Here is a 25,725-nt window from a genome sequence, read left to right as displayed (position 1 = left end):
TTTAGAATTTTCAAAAACAATTTAGTGAGCACTTAATTTCCCATAGAAAGTATCAGTAAGACAGTTACAATAACAGTATTGACTTCCTTGTCCTGAGAAGTATGCATAGCATAGCAGGCAGGCTTTGTATTGATGATTGTAGCTACTACAGTTGACCATGAACCAGCACTGCTTAGCACATAGCACACATTCACGTATTTAATCATCACTAAAACCCAAGAGCAAGATTCCTATTGTATGCGCTTTACCCAGGAGTAAGCCAAGGCACCAAGTCAACAAAATCCAATGTGATTAGGGTAAGACGAAACCCAAACACTTTTTCTCATGCACTCTGTTGAATAGTCCTATATGTTTTTTGCAAACTAAAATAAAAAGAATTTCAACTGGAGAAAAGTATCCTCCAAATTCTCATGGCTGCTGTGTCCTGTGTCTTGTATTTTAACCTATACTAAAACTGGGGTACAACTAGGGCACAGCAGAGAGTGCTGAAGACAAGACAAAATGCACTGGATGAAGGGAGAAGTCTTGTGACAAGTCTCAATATAGGACAGGGTTTCTGTCCATAGAACTCTGCTTTTCCCATCTTACCATAGGTGCTTCAAATATTTATGTTACTTCTTCAATACGTGCAAATAGTCAAAGTATGAGTTTTTCTGTTTGTGGAATTATAGCTATTGTAAATAAAGATACAAACATTGTCTTTTAGAGTACCCGTTACTGTGTTTACATGATATATTGCTCCTTGGTCCTGTACAGCAAAGAGTTACTGAGACTAGACTCAGAATTGGTAGTTAATCATAATCAGGACAGCTGTAATAAGAACAAGTCCATTTAATTAGCAGCTTTGCCTGCTGTCTTTCTTGGTTTCTTTATGAGAGACCTTTTCTTAATTCTGTGATTCCAAAGTGAGTACCAACTTTACTTGACATCTAGAATACTGTTTATTTGATATTGTAGCCTTCTTTTGAATGCTGTTCTGTATCCCCATCCTATTTTCCTGATGGGTAGTGCTATCATCAAGCATGATTTTCAACGGATCTTTTCTACAGTCGCAGTCACCTGTTAAAGATAAAGAAAAATCCTCCTTGTCAGGACTAATTCCTTAAAGCTTGAGAGTTCATATCTATTGTATTAACAAATATATCCTCCACATACCATCTGGGCTCAGCCCGTAGAAATCAGCCATCATCCCAAATCTGCCACATAACAATCAGATCCGTTGAAAGAATTTGAAAGATTATGCACTTCATTCTGTCATAGCTAAATGATCCCTTTTACCCACAGCTAAAAATATTACATGCCTCCTGACTTTGTTTAATTGTTCTCACAGAGCAATTTTGTAGACTGTCATTGTCACTTAAAGTTTCAGAAGAGCCAGCTCTCAGGCAGAAACTGAAATGATGAAACTCGAAAGATTAGCATACAACCTGAAAGAGGGATGACTCTAATGAAGGTGAGGCAGAACACTAGGTGGTTCCAATTCCGAAAGCCCCTCCCCAGCCCCACCCTCTCTGAGAATCTTAAGGGGCAGAGTAGCCACGCTTTAGCCATTCAGTTACAGGAGCTCACTGACTCTGAGGTTAATGCCTGCCTGGATCATGCACTTTGCTTTAGAGTCTAAAATCTGATGACAAAGAATGTTTAATGAGTTCCAGAGAGGCAATCACCAGCACAAAAGTGAATTTAAACTTCACACTAATGCCAGCTAGTGCTTCATGGGCAGAACTGCAGCCAACCAACCTACATTTTATAGCCACCCCTTTTTCCTAGGCATTTGGGTGTCCTTCTCTGCCACATTGTTCCACAGTACAGGTTTTAATGTTCCATATGGACCTCTGGTTCTGATTTAGTCAAAGGGTTTTCTTGTTTTTATGACATATTGATTCTCTGCCTGTCAGCCCTGGTTTTCTCCACATTTATTTAAGAACAAAAGAGACGATGCCATTGTAGAAAGTATAACCTGGCAGAGACCAAGCCAATTTCTTCTGATTATAGTTAAAGACAATGAGATAGTAGTATATCAGTGTGTTGAAATTGTTGTCACTGTTGACCATTAAGGTTCCTTTCCATTGTCATAGAAAGAGTTCCCATGAGAGACTGGAAGGCTTGGCCAATGGCTCAGAAGCCTCAGCACTGTCACCAGGCAGGTCAGCACCTGGGTGCTGCTGATGTTTCTAAGGCATTTCTAATTTTCTAAAGAACTCTCATAGCTTGTTCAATTAGCAAGGTTAGGTAAAAACACATGTAAACTACCTTTATAATCCTGACTTAGTACTATTGATTTCTTGCCAAAAAGATTAAGGAAGGAGATTTTTCTGTAGTATGAAAGCTGAACCTGGAGATGTAACATTTTATTATCAAAGTACTTTAGTTAGAACTGAAGCTGAGGGAAGGATCATGTGAGTCTTTTCTTGTGCCTATTCATGGTTCCAATAAATACTTATTGAGTGCTACTATATACCAGAAATGATGGGAGTTGGATGAGGTACTAAAGACCTTTAGAAATTGAGTCAATTAATGAGAGACAATTGAGAGCAAGAATAGATTAAGCCAGACAAAACATATACTTAAATTAAGGACAGCTAAGCATAGCTGCATGCATTGTTACAAAGCATCTTATAATAGAAGTGTTCAGTAAGTCTGAGAATCAAGGATCAACTCTCAATTCTAGAAATACCCAACAGGAAGCCTTTCTCCCTCACACAATCCCTTATCTCTCTGTGAGGTCTGGTGAGTTCTGAACACAGCTCTATCTGTGGTAGCAAAGCTAAAATGGGCACAGAGCTGAAGGAAGCAAGCGAGAGTGTGCCATTGGTGGTTAACACAGAACTTGGTTTTCTGCCAAAGTCTTTCAGCAGCAGAGGACAGGTGAAAAGGGAGTAGATTCCTGTTGTTAGCCAAAACTAAGCTTTCATGAAGAGTTGGGAACATACATTTGATTGCATGCTACCATATGGCTATTGCAGACACGCTTCAAAATCTGTATGTGCTCAATGTTACTGAATTATCAGGAGCACATTCCAGACTGGAATGGAATCTCTTCAGACTTAGAATTGATTTTAATGTCACTTTTTGAGGCAGAGTTGTACTATATAATTCAAACTCCATGGAACCCACAGCTGTCTCTCAGACTCCATGATAATGGAATTACAGGCATGCACCAACATACCTAGCTATCAACTTTTAATCAACTTGATGAAATGGAATATACTAATTACCAGCTGTCCATGGGGTTGACATTTGTTTACTTTGAAAATATTTTCACCTTGATGATTTTAAAGAAGAGGGCAAAATAAATAAAAGGAAGGCAATAACAGAAAGAAAACAAGAAAAAAAAATTAGTTCCTTAGGAACAAATACCATCAGTAAGGTTCAGCAGGTAAAGAGCTGGCTGTGCCTCATGACTGGAGCATGAGTACCACAACCAAGAATGGAAGGAGAGAACTGACTCCCAGGAGTTGTTCTTTAATGTGAACAGGCATGCTGTGGCACACATGCACACCCGCATGTGCGTGCACACACATGCACTATCTATACATACACATAATAAGTGCATTTTAAAAAATAAAGCAGATACGAAAATGCTTCCACCTAAAGAATGCAATGATGAATGTTAATATTCTGAGCTATAAAACAACTGCTATTTTACTAACATAGCATAATCCTTAACAACAATCTAAATGTCTGTCCTTATACCCACAGATAAGCTGGGTTCTTACTCCCCATCCAGGAAACTTCTCTTTGCAACAGAAGGAGACCACTAAGAAATCCAAGGAACCAAATCCAGAGTTATGGAGTTCAGTCTCAATAGGTACATCTAGAAAACATTCCCACACCCAAGGCTCAGGGAGCATTACAGCAGAGTGGGAAGGAAGAGTATAAGGGCCAGAGAACCAGAGTTTGCTGTAAGACTGTCTCTTAATTACATCACAAGCTTCACCCACAAAGTGCCACCAACAAGACTGGCTAAATATGAGCTGAACAAGGATGACACTGATAGACGTGACTTTTTATTTTTATTTTTTGAACTATGAAACTTTTCATATGTAAAGGAAGAAACGTTTTTATAGTAATAGCAAATATAAAGCAAATTAGTATAAGATAAAACTTTGGCATTAAACATGATGTACTGGTACAGCGGTAGATGTTTCTTTCCTCTGGAACTACTGATGGTATGAAGGAAGGAAGGAAGGAAGGAAGGAAGGAAGGAAGGAAGGAAGGAAGGAAGGAAGGAAGGATGAGGGAGGGAAGGAGAAGGAAAGAAAGAAAGAAAGAAAGAAAGAAAGAAAGAAAGAAAGAAAGAAAGAAAGAAAGAAAGAAAGAAAGAAAGAAAGAGGGAGGGAGGGAGGGAGGGAGGGAGAAAGGAAAGGAGGGGAAGATCTTCATCAAACTTGCTTTCGGTCCTGTGATCGTTATGGAAGTATCATATTACTCCCCTTAGACCTATTCAGTAGAAACTGATGATTGGCTAATGACAAGATATACACTGTAGAAAAGCAAGACATTCAAGTCTCAGCAAATCTGCATATATCGTTGATAACAATTCTGTTCTTTGTACATTTGTGGATAGCCCTGGTGCTGTTTGCATTTTGATGGTAATTCTGCTTCTCCAAGAGGGGCTGTCTGGAAGGAGAAGTGAATCACATACACAGGTGACATCATGTGACCCTTCTAATAAATAACGATTTCTAGGAAACTAATCACTGGGCAAGTAGGTGGAACTTCTGGGTCAGACAGAGGGACTAGGAAGAGGAGAGGAGAGGAGAGGAGAGTGGACTGGAGGACCTGAGGATGGAGGTGAAAATGTAGGTAGCAGACACCCTGTTTGAGGAAGCAGATCTGTTTGAATCTGCTACCAGAGGATTTAACTTAGAATGGCTTATAAATTAGGATGCTAGTTGTTGTGCTCAGTGATTGAGTTACCTGTTGATTCTGAGCTAAGTTTGTGTGATGTTTTCCTTCACACAGTGGCTCAACTGGGTTCCAGAGAGAAAGGAACGGTGGCAAAGTATGGGTTTCCAGGAAGTGCATCCCAAAAGGCTGTAGGAATTTGGAACTGTGGGGATGGTGTGGTAGTGACAGGCCAGTGGGAAGCTAGCTAGACAGGTGGCACACTTTCAAATCTCCATGTCAAAGAGTCTGCCAAAGATGAGAACAAGGCCCATAGATGCCTTGCCAGTGATAGCTTGGGTTGCATTTTTTAATAGTTCACACTGTAAGTTCCTTACTTCTGTGATGTGCTTTCTACCTTACCTTTGTGCACTACTCTTTAGTAAAACTATGACCTATGCCAGGTACCTGGACACAGTTTGTGAATAAATGGTTTGCCTGGCACAAACCTTTTGGAAGAAGGAAATTACTCTGAAGTGGAAAAGCCAGTGATGAGACAGTCTAGGCTCTAATCATGAAAGCAAATGCTCAGACACATCGGCTTTCTCATTGGATACTTTCTGTCCCTTTAGTAGGAGGCATAACTAGATCTCCCGTCAAAACAAGAAAGCTCAAAAATGCATGTTCCCTTTTCATGAAGATTTTGTAGAACAATTTTCTTTTACCTGTTTTTCAGTGAAATGTGCTATGTTCAGAATACTTGTAGAGCAATCATTCAACTCATATGATTGACTGTTCTCTATGTACATAAAACTAGGAGCTCAGAGCCTGTAAAGATAAGTTACCAAAGACACTTATTCTTTTGGATCTGTTAAAGCAGGAACAAGACTTCACATAAACAGTAAAGGTATACGCAGGAAATATTTTTCCGCTGATACTAATGTCGTCGCTTTAAATGCTGTCACTGTTCAGAGAAGCTGGATCGGTTCTCTCTCAGCTCAGAAGAGCCAGGACATTTTGTAAAAAGAAGCTACATTTTAGCTGGGCCATGGGAAACAGGTAGGGCTTGGGTGCACGGAGAATAGGCAAAGGATATCCAAGTGGAAGAAAAAGATGCTCGAGCTATTCAACAAGGCACTGCTTTGAACTAGTGCTTTGAGTAAGTAGGGCAGCATTAGTGTGAACTGATATTGTAGAGAAGGAAGTGTTATAAATTGATGCTGTTACAGAAAACATAACAGATACAATTCTGGTTTTCACGAAGCTCATATTCTGAGGATAAGAGAGAAAGTAAATATAAGTAGTAAGTTAGATTTTATTAAGATAAAAGATTTATTAAGATTTTATTAAGATAAAAATATATTAAGGTAAGGGACATGGCAAATGGACTTCTAAGTGTGACAATCAGGAGAGCCTGCCACACCAAGCATTTAACAAAGGAAATGTAGGCAATGAGAAAGCAAGCCTGAGCACCATGCAAGAGAGCTAGAACAGAAGGGAGCATTGCCTGATGAAGTTGTTGGCAGAGTGAGGCTGTGCTCCACAGGACCTCAAATTCCAAGCTGGGGATTTGGATTTCATTTTATAGATTCTAAGGAGATGTTAACAGTTTTTCAGGAAAGATTTTAAAAAGAAAGAGAGAAGCAGAGAGGGAGAAAGAAAGAAAGAAAGAAAGAAAGAAAGAAAGAAAGAAAGAAAGAAAGAAAGGAAAGAAAGAAAGAAAGAAAGAAAGANAAGAAAGAAAGAAAGAAAGAAAGAAAGAAAGAGAGAGAGAGAGGGAGGGACTTGGCTGTGCCTTACATGAAGACATATAGCAGCTAGTTTCATGAAAAAGAGAGTGTGAAGAGGTTTAGATCCCTCCCACATCTTCCAAACTGATAGTGAGATAAAACTGATTCATATAAGTAATTTATTTTATTAATTCATTCATTTAGCACATGTATATTGAAGAATTTACCTATGCCAACAACTGCTTTAGTATCCAAACTGTTCCCAGTGATCAAAATGGGTACACCTCTACTCCATAGATCCCAGTGGGAAAACCAGAAGACAAACAGAATAAATGTATTGCATCGCTAAGCTATGTCCTCTGGAGGACAGCTTTGCTAAGGTACATGAAAGACCACAGGAGTCATGCAGGGGAAGCAGGAAACTGGAGGGTAAAGGTAATATAATATCAACTGTCATCAAAGGCAGTATTCATGCTTCTTAAGAGAGTTATGCTATTATAAGACAGATGTTAGAACAGACTGAATCACTTAGATTTAACAAAACATTGGTATACTTCAATGGCTCAAGAATCACCAAAGTATTCTAAGCCTCCCATCTTGTCATGTGAATAAAATGATGTATGCTATTCATAAGTCAGAGGGAGATTCTCAGAGTAAACAGCATTCAAGTTTTGTCTCCTCAGACAGAATTCAGACAAGTGCAACCCCTGGGAGAAACTCACTGCATTTTCTATGAGAGAGAAGAAGTGTGCTTCTAGAGCTCTGCACTCTCACAAGAAATAGAACAATGACTTCTCCTTTGATACATAACACAAAACTTTGTGCAGTTGCAGAAAATTAAAGCTGCATCAGCTTCCATTTTAAGCTTTCGTTGTTGTAACAGTGACAAAAAATAAAAGTGCTGGCTTCCCAGTTTTCAATCATTTCCAGAAACAAAAATATTTGTGTGCTTGATCAATATCTAGCTAGCTAGATGATCCACAGTACATCTTCAAAATGTACGTGGATGTGAACACTTTCTTATATTATTTGGACATGTTTGGCGATTCCTACCCAGCAAAAGGATACCAAAAGTGTAGTAAAGCTCTCACTGAATGACCTACTTGGCCTTCTCAAGTTTCCCAATTTAGATTCACTTAGCAGCCCCAACTCAGGCCTTGCTGTAATGCGATGCGATAGCTACTTTCAAGTTGTGGAATCCCAGAATGATTGCTCAGTCTGCAGACAGACTGCATGATACAGAGTGTTGTAGTCTAATCACAAGAAAAGAAAAAGATTTCTGCTTCTGGTGATGTTATTCAAGTACAGCAATTTCCTGGTGATAATGACTATAAACTATAGACAAACTATAATAAATAGCCACCTAAAGTTACGCGCACATGCACACACACACACACACACACACACACACACACACACACACACACACGAAGAGCAGGCAGAGACTACAAGAACAGACAGAATAGAACCAGGTGTCTTTTTATGGCTGTTTGCCAGAGGGTAGGTAGATGAGATACAGTGTTCAGTGTCTAGGAATTGAACTGAAAACTCAGTTGTCATGTGGTTTGAAAATTCTTAGTGGTCAGACTTGGAGTCCACTATGGTTACCAGAAAGTGGATCGTGAAGCTCCATAGCAAAATCCTTCAAGCCATGATGACGGGAGGGCACACATAGTGAGCAAAGTCGTGTTCTGGGACCCCAGAAATGAATAAGATCCTCTCTGCAGGGAACTGAAGGAACTTCCTATGCTTTGGAGTTCCAGCTTCTGCTTTGTTCTTTTGGGGAATGCTTTAGGAATCTGAGTTATAGCAGGGATCCATTGGTAATGCCTGGGAGAGGTTCTTTAATAAGGATCCTAATTTTTCTTATCTAAAGGCAAAAAGAGCCACAGCAGTCAGATATTAGCCAAAGTGGAAACTAGATTATTCTTGTGGGTAGGATAATGTTCTTGTTTATTTTTATTTATTTGGGGACATGATTGAAGAATGGCCTTTTTAATCTTAATCCATCATAGTCATAAAATAGTTGAATCTAATAAAGGTATGTTCATATTTAATAAAAGAACATCACAACCTTCTACTGGTAGCTGAATGGAATGTCTAACAGCATCAAGCCTCATCTGTAACTCAGGGCAGCTGCCAGATTTCTGCATTTATTCTCATATGGAAATAAAAGAACGAAGGACGGAGTTTTCAAATTCTACCCAAATATCTGCGTGAGTCCAGGTATGTTATTTAAATAATATTTAAAAAAGACTCAAAATATATCAAGTTCATGCCAATTGTAGGTAAGTGTTCAAACATACTATTTTTTGAAAATGTAAGACATTTTGCAACCTCAAGAGGATTAACCACTGATAAAGATAAGTAATTTTAGTAGTCTGAATACAGAACAGCAAAATCTCAGCATTAGATTAACCAGATAACAAGGAAATGTCACCCATACTCAGCAATAAAGAAATCAATAAGGATGGCCACAAAATGACCAAGATGAGGGAGTTGGCTGAGAGCTACTTTAGCAAAGCAACTATTCCAATTATGTTCAAAGACTTAAAGGAAAAAATAATAGTCATTAAACAAATAAATCATAGAAGAGGAATAGACACTTTAGAAAAGGAAATCTAAGAAATAAAATATTCAATATCTGAACAACAAAACTCACTGGTAGGCTTCACAGCAGAGAGCAGAACAAGGATCTATATACACTTGAAGTGAGATTAATGGCAAGTACCCAACATGAATTCATGAAATAAACAAATAAACAAAATATGATCTGTGGGATGGGATTGAAATGTATAAAATGTATTCCATTAGAGTGGTGGAAGAGGGAGAAAGAATGGGGTAGGAAAATTATTAAAGACATAAAGATCCTAATTTTTCTAAATTTGGTAGAAAATATAACTTACAGATATAAAGATTCTCCTCTCATAAAACATCAGAGGAGAATTTTATTTGAATTTCAAATCATGATCATTGTTGAAAAAAAGATGGGGGAGGGACAGAAGGAGGAACGAAGGGGGAGGAATGGAGGGAAGGAGGAGGAATGGAGGGAAGGAGGGAGGGACAGAGAGGAGAGATTGATAATGAAACAAAGAAAAATGACCACTCGCCTCAGAGAAATGCCATTACAAATGACAGGTGGTTGACTTTTAATCAAATGGATAACATAGACTCAAGGCCACCTAAATGAAGTTATATATAAGTTATATTCAAGATTGAACATGAAATCAAGGCAGATAAACAAATGTCAAATGAAAGTTGTCACATGTATGCCACCCTGCAGCATAAGAGATAGAAGTCTTCACTGCAAGCAAAGGAAAGTGAGAAAAACTTGAATATTTAGGAAAACCTGAAGAGCACACAAAGTAGTAAATAATAAAGACTAAATAAGTAAATGATGAGCAAAGACTGAAAAGAATAAAACTGTTACCTAAGTCAGTGGATGTAACTCAGCATTAGAGCACTTCTCCAGCTTGTGGGAAGCTCTGGCTTCAATCCCCAGTGTGCTTGTGTGCACACATGCATGAGCATGCACACACACACACACACGTTATTAAAATTAAATAGAAGAAAAAAAATTAAAGTTCAAATATCTTATGAGATGTGTGGATTTGCTGGCTTTTTTTCTTTACTTTAAATGATGAATTGAATAGTGAAGTTTAGATTCTTGAAGACCCTTAGAGAACCTAAAATTATCAAGTTGGTAGCCAATACTAGTTTTAAAGGTATCACTTGTTAGAATGAAGAGATTAGATACTTTTGACACAAATAAGCAGTTCACATGGGTAATCAATATAAAAATCATCTGTAAAATTAGATTTGATGTTTAATATACATATAAACTATTCATTAACTTAAATGGGTCAAAACCACTTTCAAATGGACCACTTCTGTTGGCTGTGTATTTCTTCGAAACTTTCCTGAAGGCTTCTGATACTGCAGGTGAGCTTACCGTAAAGGAGGCAGTCCATTTATAACTGAGTTACCAAGTTATTTGCTTTAATGCCCCTCATTGCTTTCGCATGCCTTTTTGCACCTTGATGGATGGTCTCTATTATGAAAAATGTATTGTAAGGTTCAGACTTTGGTTTTGCATGCAATGAAATTCAACCTTTGCAGGCCAAGGTAATATCTTTTATAGTATGTTCAACACCCTATTACTTAAGTTAGCGGAGCATTTGAACACTGGGAGTTTAATAATTCACCCTTCTAAAGAAAGAGAAATTTATCAGGGCAGAGGACAGACTAAATGATTTTAATCTCAAGAATAACAATGTTGCACATCTGTGTGTAGTCTAGCTAACTAGGCATGTCAGCCTACAAAAGTCAGTTGCTTTCACCAAAGCCTATTCTACAAAAGCCTAGTGTTCATGTTTATCAAGAGGTGAACTATTGTGTGCTATGGACAGACAGGATAGGACAGTCCGTAAAGTGTCTGTCTTGAAAGCCTGAAGACCAGAGTTTGATTCCCAGAGCCATGGGAAATTAATAGGCATGGGGCACACCCAGAGCTAGGGAGGCCAAAATAGAGGGATCCCTGGGAAGCACTTTCAGTCAGCCCAGCCCAGTTGGCAACCTCCGGGATAGTAAGAGATCCTTTCTCAAGGGAGATGGGAAACATTCCTGAGGATTACAGGAGATCCTTTCTTTTCTCTACACACCAGTGCTCCCACATACACCTGAGTATGCATACTTGAACACTCACATACATACACAGATTAGAAAAGTATGGTAAGTTTGTAATAGGAAAGCCAAATTCTATGAAAATATACATTCTCACTTTTAAACACATTTCAAAGCATATGTTTTTAATGAACACTTCATTTAAAATATAGGTGCTAAATCCTAGAGTGAGATAATAATTTTGGGCCATGTATATCTTCATGGGGAAAAAAGATTATGTATTTATAAGCCAACACCTCAGTTATGACCCACAAATAGTATAAAAATAGATTGGTCAAATGAGAAAACAATGTTGGACAACAGTTGGTGGTCTGTTACAGGAGAACACAGCCAATCTCAATGCCACCAGGGTATCTGTGCTGTCCCTAGATGCTAGATTCTTGAGAAAAGTGTGGGACAATATTAAAAGGCTGTTTGATCCCTCCTGGATACCCACTTATGCTATGATGGGAGGAATTGTCATACTAATAATTATTTTAAGTGTCTTGTACAGCATATCTCCAGGCAGTACTCCATAAATAAGGCAACCCTCCAGGTGCTGATGGCTCTCAAAATTCCCAATTATGAGCCCCCTAAGGAAGTGATCAAAGCCTGGATGTCAGAGTTCCATGAGACCACCATGTAGGATGTCCTTGAGTGACATGCCTCCAGAGTGATATTTCTTTGAGGGCTGGTAGTCAATGACGGGTAATATCCTGGAAGACTGGATAACCCATGACAGGCACAGTCCAGTATTCTCAGAATCCTTTAAGGTGGGAACAACAATGTGGAGGCAATGACACCCCTGGTTCCCACCAGGCTGTCAAAATCAAAAGACAAAAGGGTGGAAATATAGGAAGAACAGAGTGGCAGCCTCTATGTAAACACCAGGGGCTGCACAGCCGAAAGGGCATCTCCTGCAGTAGGACCAAATTGAGGACTGCCTGAGAGACCGAGGACTGCTGGTACAGACAATGCCAGCCAATCGGGAACTGGTGTTTAGAAGAGATGCTTTCTTGGAACCAATGAGGCGTGGATAGAGGGTATTAAAGGAGCTTGCTGTGTTGTTTCTCACTTGCTCCTGGAGGCTGTATCATTGATTCTGCACCACCTCAACTCTAACTCCCAAGGGAAAGTAGGGTTGAGCAGCAGATGGTCCAGGGCACAGGCAACAGTGGTCTATTTAGTGAAGTCTGTAATACCTGATTCTCACAGAATTTAAGGCTCATATTCCAAGGGCCTACAAGCTGAAAGAAAGTTTTGAAGTAAAGCTGCCATTCTCTGGATAACGTTTAAACTGTGTTATAGAAGGGACTGGAGAGATTGTTCAGTGGTCAAGAATTTGTACTTCTCTTGGAGAAGACTCAAGTTTGGTTTCCATTACCCAATGCCACATGGCTCCTAACTGCCTATTACTTCAGCTCTGAGGGATATGACTACCTGGCCTCCCTGGTTACCTGCATGTACCTACACAGGCAGAAACACACACACAGAGACACACAGACACACACAAGCATGTGTGTACACACAACTAAAATTAAAATAATATTTTATTAAGTTGCTTTCTCTGATGGTTAAAATTTTGTATGGTGGTGTTATAGGATTATGGCTTGTTTCATTCCATAGCAACAACTATACATGAGTGACTACATATTAGACCAAGTAGCCTATATTACATTAAGCTTCTAATCGTTCAGCTTTCAGAACGGTGGATCACTGTCAGGAAAACTGATCATCTATAAGTTTCAAAGTAATCCTGTCTCATTTCTATTTTATTTTTACCATAATATCATATGAGTCTGCACCACGATCCTAAGAGTGTCAGAAATAAAGAGATCCAAGTTAGACTGCCTAAGGGTGTTGAAGGAAAGACGTTACACACAGGGTAGGGACACATATACCTAGCCTCAAGAGACAATGCTATTTCTCCAAGTAAGTTCAGTCAGGGGAATTTGCCTCCATGATAGAAAGGGTGGAGAAACAGTTGGATTCCCTCAGGGAACAGTCTGAGCAGTAGTCAGCCAAGTAGGGACCTATGCCTAGCTTCCATTTGTATGGACACCATTATATCCCACTGGAATCGCTACCGAGACCGGAGTGTGTCTCTCAGTGCAAGGGTGAACTGTAGCATCACTGTGATCATATCAGTGCATGGATACCATTTTCTTAGCTGTCTCTTTTACCTCTCCAGAGGCAACTGTGAATATAGGAGCAGCTGCAACATCAGCAGTGCCGCTTTGCCAGTTGTTCAGAGGATGAACCAATTAGTGGGAATGGGTAGTAATACATGCATTTGGCAGCCATGTTTGCATAAAATGAGGGCAATTTTTAAAATAAGACAGTTTAATGCACCATCATGGCACCTGAGAGCATTGTGGAAGAGGATGATACTCCTGACAGACAGCTACAGTATTCCTCTCCTCTATGATCCGAACTAGCTGCCTTTCAGCTTTTCTGAGATCTTCAACCTGCTGATCCCTCACGGACTTCATGGTCCAGAAGTCCATTCCTGACACTTTATTCTCTACATCCCCAGCATCCCTTTCTCCTTTATCATGATAGTCTATTATGTATTCACCTTGACCTCTTTGATCCCCTTGCTTCATTAAACACACAAACCCCAGGAAAACCAGCTGTATATCTTTCACATGGCCATCTGCTCCCAATAGACTCCAAATACTACCCAGGAGTCATTCTTTTCTTCTCTATATAACTATTTCCCCTTTGTCCAGATCTGAGGGACTCTTGCTTCTTTTAATAATCTCCTTTATAGCCTCTACTTTAATCTTGTTTTAATTTTCAGGAAGAAATTAATTTCATTAGAAAAGAACACTTAGATCTCCCACCACCAAATCTCCCCACCCACCTCTTTGCCAGCTGGTTTCTTGCTGCTGATAGGCCCAGGTCACACCAGCCTCTCCACCTGTGCTCTGGAAGGTATGCCCTATCTAAAGCCCTCCCACCAAAGGCTGGACATTGTGGTGTGCACCCATAATCTCAGGTACTTAGAGGGCCAGGTAGGGAGATGGCAATTTCAAGGGCAGCTTCAGTAATGTAGTAAGAGCCTGTTTCAAAGTAAAACATAGAAACCAAAGCCGGTGAGGTAACTTCCTGGGAAAGCACCATGTATAGGCCCTGGTGGTGCAAAGATTACAAATCTACACAGAGACAGTGAAATGCAGCTCTTTCTCCCATACCATGTGCTTCCTGCTTCTTAAATCATTGTCTTTAATACATGAATGTGATCACGTTTCTCATTAAACTGAAAAAAAAATCCATCTGTTGACTCTGTTTTCTCTCCAGCATAAACCAAAAACTAAGTTTAAGAGAACTATCTGTGCTCTGTCTCCTTTTCTCTCCTTATTCTCTTGATGTCTCTGTTGCTAAATCCAGCGATCATTAGTGAATTCTCATGATGTAGCCGCAGCAGCTGATACGGGTACTCATGCTGTATTTAAAACATTGCTTCACCCAGCATAGAGGACACAACTGTCTCTCATTGTTCTCCTCTCTTCTGTCCAAACCTTCAGTTTTCTTCTAATCCCTTCAGCTAAATGTGACTCATTTAGCTCAGCACAGAAAATCCCCTTTAAGTTACTTGTTCTCTGCTTAGGTCCTGCCATTAAACCCAGGGCTTGGATCTCGGTAGTGAGTTAGTAAGTGCTACATGTGCACCTTTCCGGGACCTTCATTCCTGCATTCTAACCCTTTATTCCTAGTCTTCCTGGACTGCACATGAGCACAGGTAACTGAGCATGCTCAACAGCCCTGTGCTTTCCACCCCGATAGCTTCTCCTTTCTGCCAAGACTTGACTCACTTGTCAGTTTGCTGCCACCTTTCCTTATTTTCCATCCTGAGACAGCAACTCACTTTCCTCATAGTGGCCATGATTAAATTTCACTAAGTTAACTTTTGCATTATTGGTCTCTCTCGTGAAGATTTTTTCCTCATGTGTTTATTACCATATCTCAAGCACCTGGAAAAATGCCTAAAACACAGCAGGTACTCGATAGATCATTGTAATATGAATAAAGGGGATATGTCAAAATATATTCATAAAAATCCCTCTAAGCGTCATGGACACGGAAATGACTGCATTTATAATTCTGCTGATTTCTGTTTTTCTAACATTCTCTTTTATTATTCTATACAGTAAAATGTGTTTTCATGTTGTTGAGACACACTTAGGAAAAATGACATGTGTGCTAGGTTTTTATTTTGTGGGGTTTTGTTGGTGGTAGTTTGGTTTGGTTTGGTTTTGACACTGCAAACTAAATACACCCACCATTAGACATACTTCTATGTACAAATGAGGAGAAAGTTTTATGACCAGGGGGCAGTCATAAGAAGGTACCCAATTATTAGTGACCCTCCCCCCACTCTCTTTCATCTCTCTATACCCTGCATATATCTTGAGTCTGCCACTGTTCTTTAAGAAGCAACATTTTAATATCTTTTAAGTCATTTGTGTGTGTGTGTGTGTAGTCCAGAAGAGAGTTTCTGATTCCCTGGCACCAGCTACATAGGCAGTAATGGGCTGCCATATGAGTAGTGAGAATTGAACCCAAGTCCTCTAGGAAAGTAGCCAGTGTTCCTAATTGCTTAGCCATCATGTCTCTAGCTCCACGACATTCTTTCTGTATCTCAGGCAACAGTGTGTTATTTTTCTATCCACATACACTTCCGTTCTTCTGCAACTGAAAGAGGGATATTACTTCTTGGCTTTGGAAGTTCTTACTCCTCTGCAGGTCTAGGTAAAGTGACATAGCCCTCCCTCCCTGTATGCATACTCATAACAGAGTAGTAGCCAGTCCACCACATATATGCTGTTGTTCACACACCTACAACTAACACTAAATAGAGAGATTTTGTATGGGACTAAAGAGACCTATATTGTTATTGGCTTACCAAATCTGGCACAAAATAATACGGAATCTTTGCTTAAAGTACTCATCAGCTCATGGCATGCAAATGTCGTTCTAGTACACACTCTTAGGAAGACAATTATCTGAAAGAATCTCTTTAGGAATTAGTGCAAAGTAAATAACAATAATGCTCTCCATATTAAGTAATCTCTAGCTTCCCAGAATTAGAAATTATAGTAGAAGTAAAGAATATTTAATATTTTAGGACTTGCAATGTGAGATTCTAGCTTATTTAAAATTATGAGTATAAATACATAAATACAAATGGCTTCTCTGCTTTGCAGTTTTGAATTCAACTCTAGGCTAATACACATAGCACTAAGGTGATCAGATAAATCTCATTTGACAACTGAGAAAGTCACCTAAACCTAAGTAAACAACAGTAGATGATTTTTAAAAGGATGTTTTGCATATTTTTGGTATGGAAGCTTTAAACTGTGTATAACTAGAAAGTAGAATCTAAAAATGCTTAATTAGTTGCTGTTATTTTCCACTGTAGTTATAGATGACAAAGAGGCAGATTTCATGTGGCAGCATTGATTTCGACGTGAGAACTTGGATATCACGTTGCGATAAACTCATTAGTTATTTGAAAGAGTCATATGAATATAGAGTTGTGACCAAACATTGTTAATTAAGCAAAAGACCTATTACTTTTCTTTCATGTTGCTATAACAAAATAATGTGCATATTAACAATCGTTGGATATCTTCAAGTGTAAGTTTATGTGTGAAAATTTTATCACACATTTCTCCTATTTTCTAAGATAAAAGTAGTAGCTTTCTCAAGATAAAACTTCAAAAATAAATAAATAAATAAATACAATGATTGATCTAAGTTTTTTCCTGAACATTGGTCTTTTATAACCTATATGATTCCCTGCATGATATAATATTTTAGTACTACATTGTAATCTGGAGTGTAACAACAGAGTCAAAGTCGCAATATGAACATTTCTGTTTGAGCTGGCGAAGTAACCCAGTGGTAAAACACATGCCTGCCATGCACAGAGCCCTGGGTTCAAGTGAAAAGATGAAATTGCATTTATATTTCTTAATTGACAGATAAGATGTATTTTTATCTTGTATCATGTGATATTCTTTTAATAAAATTTACAGTGTAGCATGGTAAATTTAGGTAATTGACATGTGCAATATACTACAAAATTAGCATTTTAGTGATGAGAGCACATATAACTCACTTTCTTTCTTTCGTTGTTGTTGTTGTTGTTGTTGTTGATTTATCAGCAAGTATCAACATCTTGCTATAGAATAAACTTTTTTGAAATTTGTAGCTGCCAGCTGTAATTTTGTGCTCATTAACCAGTATCTTCCCCACTACTTAACCACCCCAAACTCTAATGACTACTTGGCTTCCTAATGTTGTAAGAGAAATGGCTTTTGGTTCTACATATAAACATTGTATACTCCCAAGCTAAACTCCTGCATCTCGGGTAACAGGGCAACTCTCTTCCCTGGAAAATTCTGAGTTTAATGCTTCTTGACAAGCTTTTTGGGTAGTGTCCAGAGCTTGTTTGATTGGAAAAAAATGAATTGATATGAAGAATATCAAGTCTCTTCTTCTGGAACTCCGGGACCATTTACTGTATTCTTAGTATGCATGTAAAGTAAGAACATGATGGCAATTAGATTGTTTTCTTGAACTCAGGTATCAGTCAAACCAACTGGAACATTAGTGCCCATTGCTCAGATGTACCTGAGGCAAATACCTAGAAGATGGTAGTGGACACAATCACATCTCAGCATCCTTAAGCAGCCAAGGAGAACTGGTATATGATAACATCAGCTCTAGCTTCTGTTTATTTATCGAATATATCTATGCTGTGCCAAACATGCTGTAGGGATTCTTGTCTCATCACTGATACCAGAAGAGCATTGCCAAGAAGTATTTTAATCCTCACTTAACTGAAAAGGAAATTGAGGTTTGAGAGCCAAAAGAAGCTGTCCAGTTTTCTGGACTTAATATCTGCTAAAATCCAGACTTCATTCTAGACTTCCCTACTATTTCTGTGTACATGACTAGTGTACTGAAGAAGTTGGTCTAGGGAGAATTTTAACTTCTTTCTTTCCTGGGTCTTAGGAGACTTGAAGAAGAAATTACTCCCATGTTACCGCTTGTAAAATGAACTTCCCTATTCACAGCGTGTCCTCAAGTTATCAGCTAAGCCATGGGCTACACAGATAAAACAAACCTTCATACGAGAACTTTTTCCAAACACTGTCCTCCAAACATTATCAAAGACTATGCCATTTAGGAATCCTGGTAAAATGTGAAGACTCTGATTCAATGGGTTGAGATGAAACCTGAGATTCTGTTTACCTCTAAACTGATACTGATGCTGATGCTTCTGGTCTAGAGACTACACTCGCAGCACTCCAGCTCCAGAGATAAACCATCTCTTCACCTACTCATAGCAACAGTAGACAGGGTACAAAGGACCATATGGCTAAGGAAAGATGCGATACAGGTTCAGACAAAAAGATGAACATGGATCTGAACATTGGCTGCTCTTGCCGATGATTCAAGTTCCGTTCACAGCATCCACATGGAGGCTCACCATCTTCTTTAACTCCAGTTCCTGGGTGGCTGACACTTCGGACCTCTGTAGGTTTGTATTCACATGGGAAGCATGTACATATATTCATGCACACATATATACACGTAAAGTTTAATGAATAAATTCTTAGAGCATAGCTTCTATTCTATTCAAAGTTAATATTGCATACCAATTAATTGAGCTTTCCTTCCCTTCAATTTGCCTTCCATGGCTTATATTTGAGCATTAAATTTTGTGGGTTGTTAGGAAAAAGGTTTTACGTTTTTAGTAAACAGAAAGCTTTAAACATAAGTTACAGTATACTCCTTCTCCCATGATGTGGACAAGAAAAGGACCAGCTTCTTTAAGACACTAGGGAACTCCATAATAACTGTATTATCCTCTATTAGGTAACCATGTAATTGACCAATCATAAACAAAGAGCTGCCTTTGAGAGAAAATTTGCTCTAGTGGAATGAACTCTAAGTAGAAAAGCACAATATACACAATGTAATAGAAAAGCTTGTGCACCTTCATATGGTTAAGACAGAAGTCAACATTTGTTAGGATCTAGAGAGCATTGAACAGGGCAGGCTTCATAGAAGAAACATTTTTATAATTAGCACGCTCCTTGAAAAGAACATTCAGGCTCACACATATCGAAATAACAGCCTAATTTTGTACACTTGGCTAGAATGGTTGTTAAGACATAATGAGAAAATATCAGCCTTTTAGGTAGACCTCAACCCAGGTCTAGACACAGAACATTCTCTGGACAATCAGTTAAAAGTTCTCTTTCAGGTTTATGGAATATGAACTCTTCATGTATGTATTAATGGTTTGAAGTCACTTTCTTTGCTGCCTATTTGGGTGTATGGAACTTCTTAGCAAAGGATCTTCTTAAACAGCAGTGTACCAATCATGTAACATCAATTGTCTCTAGAGCAGCAACTATAAATTAGTGAATATAAGTTGCCGTGTGCAGCGTGTACACATAAAAGCTTGCTGCACAATTGAAATGAGTAATCATAGAAAGGACATGCACAGTGTGGAAGCCAATCCCAGCTTTTTAAATATATTTTTTTCTTTTGAAATCAAAGAGAGATAGAAAGGTTTCAGTGTTTAAAGTGTCCCTCTACATAACACATACTGAAGGTCATGTACACAGGTGTTAGAAAGAGGCTGTGATATTATGGTGATTACACACACACACACACACACACACACACACACACACACACCAGTAAGACCCAAAATTTGAATTTTAGAGTTCAGAAATATTAAGGATATATTTCTAAATGATTCTTAAAGTCATAGTTTAAGAAAAGCTAGAAGACAGAGGAGACAACTCCCTTCTCCCATGCTCTGGTGGGAAGTTTAGGCTTCCATGGGGTGTTAGGAAGAATGCAATGAAATGAAAACCTGACTATCAATAAGATGATGATATATTTATAGAGTATAAACCACAAGAGAGCCATACTGAGTACTTAGAATAAGCCTCAATTAAAGTGATCGCTATTGCTAAAAGAATCATTAAACGCACCTCTGACAAAAAAGTTCTTTGAGATTAGTCCTAAATGTTGAAACTGGGCACTTAAAGGCAAGGTGGGAAGCAAACCACAGTGTCCAGGAGTGTGAGTGCCAACTGTGCGAACCTCTTAGAGTCCAAGGTTACTGCTTGAATGAAATGATATGAAGTCATCAATAAAGACCCCCAACACCCACCTTATCTGGGAAAATAAACCCAAGTAGTATACTTGCAGGACTTTAACATAACTGTGTTGCATCACACTGGCCATTTATATTCAGCTTTTGTCCCTAATGTTAAGCTGTTCTTTCTCCTCTCTGATCATCTCAATGTCACTTATTGTCCCTGATCTGCCAGAAGTCCCATCTCTTCCATAAGTCCTTTATTTTGTGCTCTCGAATTATAAGATATATACATATACATGTATATATTCATAGTTGTATATATATATATATATATGTACATATAAATAGATGTGTGTGTATATATATATATGTACATATACACATATGATAGATGAAGTGAAGCTCTCACTCATAGACTCATGAAGCAGTTGTCTGTTCTTCCCCTAAAAGATTTTAAAGAAAGCCCCTCACAGAGAGGCTCCACAGTTTCCTCTGCTGTGCAGCCTACATTAGTAGGCACAGCACTAAGCAGCACAACTTTGTTCAATAAGCAAGAACCTCTGGAAGAGGACTGTCTTAGTAGAACTTCCTAGGCTCATATGATAAGTAGCAGTTTGGCTAGAAAGGTGTAACAACTTTCAGGTGAGACTCAGAAGGAACCAGATGCAAAATAAATAAATAAATAAATATTTAAAAACAACAAAAAAACAAAAAACAAACCAACACAAAACAAAAAACAAACCAACAACAACAACAACAACAACAAAAACAAACCCTGGTGTGATGGGAATAGAGATGCAGAAAACTAAGAAGTTTGGCAGGAAAGAGCGGAGAGGGACAAACACACCACAGCTTTGTTCAGAACTAATGAATGAATGGATGCTTTTACATAAATAACAATCTTCTAAATATTGCAACAACAATCACTTCAGTATTTTTTAAAGATGGAAACTTCTAACAAGGGGCTCATCTTGGGACCAGCCTGGTCAAAGGATTATAAAACTTGACAATGCAGAGAAGACTGATTTCTGTTCAGCACCATGTCTTTGACCAATGCTGTTTCCTTAGTATAATTCTTGCCATTCATTTGCTCTCTCAGCAACCATTCAATACATACTCAATGTGTAACCTGTCATAACAGGAGACCTATGAACTGTTACTTTGAGTAAAATCAGCTTAGGGTCTAGCTTCAGAAGGTTCTGCCTCCTGGTAGACACCAATATTGACCAAATGATGATACAGAAAAGTGAACATCTACAAGCCTTCTAGTAAGCGCTGTAAAGCACTTACTTAGTCGGGGTCTCTATTCCTGCACAAGCATCATGACCAAGAAGCAAGCTGGGGAGGAAAGGGTTTATTCAGCTTACTCTTCCACATTGCTGTTTATCACCAAGGAAGTCAGGACTGGAACTCAAACAGGTCAGGAAGCAGAGGCTGATGCAGAGGCCATGAAGGGATGTTCTTTACTGGCTTGCCTCCCCTGCCTTGCTCAGCCTGCTCTCTTATAGAACCGAGACTACCAGCCCAGAGATGGTCCCACCCACAATCTTTCCCCCTGGATCACTAATTGAGAAAATGCCCCACAGCTGGATCTTGTGGAGGCATCTCTTCAACTGAAGCTCCTTTCTCTGTGATAACTCCAGCTGTGTCAAGTTGACACAAAACTAGCCAGTAAACCTGACTCATTTCACAAGGAAGCAAGGGATTATTTAAGCAAGAAAACCAAGCACAAGAAGATTTTTGGCAGAGGAAAGAGCATATGCTAAGATCTTGATATGAAACAAAACATGAAGTTTTAGAAGACGTCTAATGAAGGTCTGTTGGTTTCAAAGCTGCTGGGCATCGTGTTGCATGCCGTAACCCTAACCACTTCTGGAGGGAGGCTTGCAAGTTGAGGCAAGAAGATCATTTAAGAGTAAGATTTAAAGGCCGGTTTCTGTATCATAGCGCTACCTTGTTTCAAGAAAGGAAGGAAGGGTTGGAGGGAGGGAGGAAGGAAGGAAGGAAGAAAAAGGAAGAAGGAAGGAAAGAAACAGTACATACACAGTTGGTCCTGTAGAAGGTCCTTCATAGGTCATTTTCTAGTCCCTTATGTAAAAGAAACCACAGGAGTGAGCTCTTGCCTTAGTCTATTGCCTTTCCTATTGCTTTGTGTGTGTACCTCTGTGGACAATGCTTGGTAGGACCCTTGACTTCAATAGAGCAGGTCACAGTGTTCCTTGGAATTTGTTTCTTGGATGGAAACCATTACAAAAATCCAGCCTTAAATATCCTGAATTGCTTACAGGACTGGTTTACCTCTGAGAGGACCTGAGAGTGGCCTCTTATCTGTACAGTCTTCCTCCCGTCAAGCCTTGCAAGGAGACCTTCCTCTTTCAAACACACAAATATGAGTTTCCTTAAATACCCTGAAGTTTGTCCTACTTTTCTGATTGAAATTGTAACGAACAAAACTTACAATAACAACAACCATTCTCCTATGAGGTGGATATTAAGCTGTCAAACACCATACAGGTCATTATCACACTCTTTGGATTTGATGTGTACTTAGTGCCTTGAAGGACAGTGGGCATCTAAAGGAGAAAAGGGGACCACCCCCTCCTTTTGGAAAGCACATACTTTTTAGTGAGTGACAGCTATCCTTTATCATGAGAACTAGGGAATGATCAGAAATGTATAAACAAACTTATACCTCTGATAGCTGTGAGTAGCATGGACACATAATTCACACAGTAATAAGATTCTGATTTAAACAACCAACCAACCAAATAAAGACCTACCATCTACTCAGTCAAAATAACAACGCAATTTATTTTTTTTCATTTACACTGCTATCTTCATAGTATCAAGGATCCAGTGAGACTGCTGCAAGTTGTGTGTCTTTCAACAAAAGCTGGTGATATGACAGACTTTGAGGGTAATGTACCCAAAACCAAACACAGATCTGAAGAATTTTAAACTCAGAGCCTTTCTTTATGCCTTTGCTTACTGACTGTCATGTTGCCATATACCAAGGCTTTTAATAACAATTAAAATAGAATTTTAGGTCATAGAATACCGAAAGTGACAGAGAAAATGGATGTCAGAAACCAGTTATCCCTACTGCATAAGACTTTCTGGGGTTTCTTAGTTCTATGCTAACAAATATTTCAAGGTCTGAATATGAGTCAAATATCTTTAAGATTTGATTGTTCTGTTTCAACTTCCATTCTGTGCCACAGGCATCTTATGAAAAATCAATTTTACTCCTAAGAATATTTTTATGTTCTAAATTCAAATTGAGAGGAATATGTTAACATGTGGCTCTTTCTTTGTCAGCCCTCATTAAGGACTCCTTGAAGGTGGGGGGTTGGGTGGAGTGAAACTCAATGGTAGAAGATTCCTTGCCTAAGCTCTGGGTTGGAGAACCACCAATGGAAGGAGAAGCATAAACTCGGGCATGAAAATCGCTGTGCTGGGAATGGATTCTGCGTTCTAGCTCTTTTTACTGCTGCTAAGACAAAATGTGTCTGTAGGTTCTAAAGCTTCATGATTCTTCTGCACATCTAGTTTGTACTGAGTGCTGCCCAGCTTTGGAAACAGCTAGGGGAAACTGATGCTTAGCTTATATACAATCAGCTCTGGTTATCCACACCTACACTGTCTTAGGCTGAAGCACCTCCCACCTGTGGGCACGAGGGGGGGCAGGGGAGGCAATTGGGTGTCATTAATAGTCTGGAAGGGTGACCTGCCAATCATCTGATGAACTTTGAGGTTCCTGTGTTTACTGTGCTGTCTGTAGTTTTATCCATTGTTCTATTATAATTATACCAGTTTTCCCAAAGCACACCATGTCCCTTACCCACACTTCTGCATGGGATCAGCTCTCCACTAGGATAAAGTCCGAGCTCTGTTGTGCCACTGCAGAAGCTAATGGATGGCCTCAGTAATCTTGTACCTTTATCAAACTACTTCAAACAGACTCCAAGAAAATATGTGCTTCATTCCCCTCCCCCCATACAGAAAGGTATTCATGACATAAACCTTCAGTAGCTCAATGACCATGATACCATTATAATCATACAACTAAATAAAGTCACACTTGTGCTAGTACAAACATGACCCCATAGCATTGTGCAGGAAGCACTGAGGGTCTTTCAAACATCTATAGCGGGGGGACTATCACATTTTAAGACTGTAAGGCACAATTCTTCCTGTGTAGTGTGCACATTGCTGCACTCTTCTACATCCTCCTGTTGCCTCCTTGAATGGCTAAGTTCTTTAGCACTGCACCTTATACCTAATCCATGAGGGATCCAGCCCCCTCCCCGGGAGCATGCTGCACACGCTCAGAACCATGTTGCAACGTTACGCGATAGAGAACAGTGGATTTTACACACCCCAACAACACATGCTCCCTCACCCACAGCCCTCTGCTAAAGTGGATCCTGCCTTGCTGGTGGGAGCTATCACACACGGAAGCCTGAATAATGGGGTAGAGGAGTGGCGTGCTGCCCTGACACCCCCACCACCTGCTCTGCACAGGAATTCCTGGATAAGCACTTGTGTAGGACAGCACAGAAGTGTCTTCCTTCTCTGCCTGGTGACTCTCGGACCCAGATCTTTCCTAGCACAATGGATTCACACAAGAGAGAAAAACCATAGGACAGGAAATGGCAGCTTGATACTCTCAGAGACAGATGATGGGCAGGTGACCCCGGGTTTTTACCTGCCACTTTCCCTGCCAAAAGTCCAAATATAAGGGGCCACACGAGGGACATTTTCTTAGAGAAATCGTTGACTTACACACAAAAAGTGCTTCGTGTCATGTCCCAACAAATCTAATCTACCCTTTTAAAAATGGAAACCTGTGATTGCCGGGAAGTGATCTGCTGCTAGCTTTGCTCTGGGTAGTTTGTATTTCAAGTAAAACCGTCACCACCCACTCTCCATTCAAGCCGAGATTTTAAAAGGCAGGCAAACTGAAAGGAGGGAGTCAGCCCGTCCCTCTCAGAAGACAGCGAGCACAGCAAATCACAATGCTGGCGAAGGGCTCAGCACTTGAAGACCATCTCCTCAGGACGGGAGGAGAGATATGGAGCCATTTTTCACCAGCTTCACAAGAAAATGTCAGCTCACAGCGTCTCCTGCACTGCCAGAGCGCATCTTAATTTGGTCCAAAGGGACGCAACCAGTCACCCTCACAGAACATTTTCCTAAATTGTCCATCGCAAATCTGATCCCCTCTGCTCTGAACATCTTGGGGACAGAGTGTTGGGCAATCCCATAGTACAGATCTGCATCCTATTCAAAACTAAATGCCCTCCCATTTTCCTCTGACAATCATGGAAATTAGACACTTCTGAGTTAAAAAAAAAAAAAAAAAAA

General features: G+C 39.5%; 1 protein-coding gene across 7 annotated transcripts in view; it reads right to left on the bottom strand.

Moving 5' to 3' along the window:
• Positions 1-25,725, bottom strand: part of Magi2 (membrane associated guanylate kinase, WW and PDZ domain containing 2) — a 1,402,993-nt gene that overhangs the window by 733,666 nt on the left and 643,602 nt on the right. The gene's annotated exons all lie outside the window — the stretch shown is intronic.

Source organism: Mus caroli, chromosome 5, assembly GCF_900094665.2.
Source record: "Mus caroli chromosome 5, CAROLI_EIJ_v1.1, whole genome shotgun sequence".
Classification (NCBI taxonomy): Eukaryota; Metazoa; Chordata; class Mammalia; order Rodentia; family Muridae; genus Mus; species Mus caroli.
This window is presented reverse-complemented; position numbering and strand designations above follow the sequence as displayed.